We start from the raw sequence: 2,969 nt of genomic DNA, 5'->3' as shown, positions 1-2,969 counted from the left end.
CTTTGTTGTTTTCGGTTCTTTGTATTGTTAGTCTTTCTTGCTAACAATAAGATCGTTAAGTTTACTTTTTTTTGTAGAAATAAGCTATTTCGTAGTACTTTACTTTTTTTTTTTTAAAAAAAAAACAAGGATTCATCTTCAGGAGTACACTTGTAAGTTTTCACTTACACCAGCCCACCCATAAAGGTCTTAGTCACATTTTCCACTTTGCAGCAACACACAATTTCAAGCAGGAAATAGATTTATTTTGCAGTCAACTGCTGAAGTGGTCTTCAAGCAGCCTGCAGGTCCCACTCTGCCTTCTTCTCTGACCACAGTAGGCAATCCCACCTCGATGCAACTCAATCAGGTCACTGAAGTAATTACATTACACTGTCCCAATTTGATCCTACATCAGCTACAAGTAAAACAGCACTGGAAGCATTCATCACAAAGTCTCACTTAATTTAATTACCAGAATCTGAGCTCTCTTGGCTCAGACTTCAAATTTGTAGTACATACTAGGATCGCTTTCACACCTTTTTAAGCTCAGCAACTCTAGCTTTTGAGTTGTATCTCATTCTGGCTTCCATCCTTCACTATTTACCATTTTGGGAAGCAAAGTCTTCACACAATAATGGGGAGATGCTGGGTTATGAGCGTCTCTCTTACCTCCTGCCACTATGTACTCTGAATCTTTATAGGAAGTGCTAGAGGTCATTTAAAACTCGTTCAATTATATTTCACTCTACCTGCAGGAAAGTAGGTGTTAACGAGTATACTAAAGAGAATATTTTCAATGAAACATTAAGAATATTGTGCTCCATGAGAATATTTTTAATTATGTTTCTAAAATGAACTTAGGTAGTAACATTTCCTCTCACAAAACAAAAAACAAACAAGCAAAAAAACAAAAACAAAAAAAACCAACCCAGTATTGCATTTACAAAGTAGAAAAACACTTAGAAGAATAATTTCAGTGAAGGCAAGGCAGTCACTATTAGCATTTCAGGTTTTACATATAGTACCATACGTTCAGATATACTATATGCATTATGTACATTGATACTAGATCAGATTCACAAGATAGGGCCTGCTGCTTCAAAAGGGATAACCAATTCGTTACTGAGAAAGACAGTCCTAGAAAAAAAAAAACAGGAAGAAAAACAAGAGGAAACTAGCAATAGAATGAGACATATTGGCTTCAAATTGTGCCAGGGTAGGTTCAGGATGGATATTAGGCAACATTTATCCTCAGAAAGAGTGGTAATGCATCGGAACAGGCTGCCCAGGGAGGTGGCAAAGTCACCATTCCTGGAGGTGTTCAAGAGAGGTGTACATGTGGCACTGAGTGTCATGGTTTAGTGGGCAGGGTGGGGATGGGTTGGTGGTTGGACTTCTTCTCCAACCTTAATGATTCTATGATTCCGTAAGAGCAGAACGTTTCCAGAACTATAACAGAGCTCTTTATAACCTACACCTACTAAGTCTTCTGTTACACAGTCAAAACTTTCCATTTCCTGTCAGTTCACCTGTGAATATCCTTCTCTTATCCACTTTATATCTTCTAAGAGATGTTCTTCAATTTTGTTAAAGACAATTTCCCCAAAGCTCTCTGATGCCTCAGTAAAATATGGTGAACTAACATAAAGCAAACAGAAAAATCAATTCCCACTTGGTATAATTTTTCTTGTGTCCCAGTGGTATTGTAACAATCAATGTATAACATCATGTACAGTCAGTAACATTCCTTAAGTATCATTGATACAGTGCCTTTTTTTTTTTCTTCTCTTTTAAACCACACAATTCTGGCACAAGTTAGATGTTATCCTTAAAAACTGTTTTGGAATAAGTATACAGTTTTCTGTTAGTGTGAGAGCATACCAAAACATCACAAAACATAGGCAGACAGAACAAACAAAATAATCTAGCTCTTTTAGAGCCTCTATTTGCACCAGAAAAGAAAGCTTTAAAGGGAGATTAATTGTACAACTGAACATGCTAGGTTAGACATTCTTTCCAAAAACATTTCCAGAAGCAAACATTTAGTCATTTTTGCATTTGCTATTTTGTCTTTGAGAAGTACACTGGCACTCTGCAGCACATCATTCAAACCATTTTATATCAGTGTGCTATAGATTCAGAAGTCTTTCCATTTTCAGAATGTGCTTAATGGACCTGAGGAAAAAGAAATGCTTAAATCCAAGTAATTTCCCCTTAATTTTATTTCCACTAGGAAGGATTTCACAGCAAGTGAAAAAAGAAGCTGTTCCAGAGATGGCCATTTACAACAGCTGAATAGTCTATTATTTTAATTAATAGAATGTTCTGCACTATGAAAACAAAAACATGAAGCTGCTATTATTGCAGATACTTCAGGAAATTATTTTATTCCATGTAAACTCTAAGATGCTTTTACTGATCAAGCACATCTTCATCAAGTAGACATGAACACCGTCCCTATTATAGTGGAAACAAGAGCTACAGTTCCACTTCTGTTTCTGATGAGAACATATTTAAGGCATTCCAGAGATTTTTCATTATTACTTTAAAGCAGTAATTGTTTTGTGTTTTCTTTAACTGTCAATGAACTGTTTTCATTCCTAACTAACCATACACCCTAACTGCTGCTTTCTTTGTTACCTTATTTTTCATAGCATCTTGCATTCCAGGATGCAAAGATGTGAAAACACAAAGATGAGGACTCTCAATTTCATCCAGATGTCCAAAAACAGTAAGTTAACATTAAAAGGTTTGCAATCTGGCTCCACCATGTCTGTATCATACCAGCTTTTGAATGCAATGCTGAAGAATTTTTGACCTACACAATTTAATTTTTTAATTAAATTTTAATTTTTTTTAAACTCTTTTCCCCAAACATAAGTCTGTAACCATCCAAAACATTTTTCTATCATCCTACAAATTTAATAGCAGCTAACATGCAGAATCTCTGTCTATTTACAGTCAAAAAAAACTATAACTATAGGCAA

The sequence above is a fragment of the Meleagris gallopavo genome, chromosome 3 (genome assembly GCF_000146605.3).
Source record: "Meleagris gallopavo isolate NT-WF06-2002-E0010 breed Aviagen turkey brand Nicholas breeding stock chromosome 3, Turkey_5.1, whole genome shotgun sequence".
NCBI lineage: Eukaryota > Metazoa > Chordata > Aves > Galliformes > Phasianidae > Meleagris > Meleagris gallopavo.
This window is presented reverse-complemented; position numbering follows the sequence as displayed.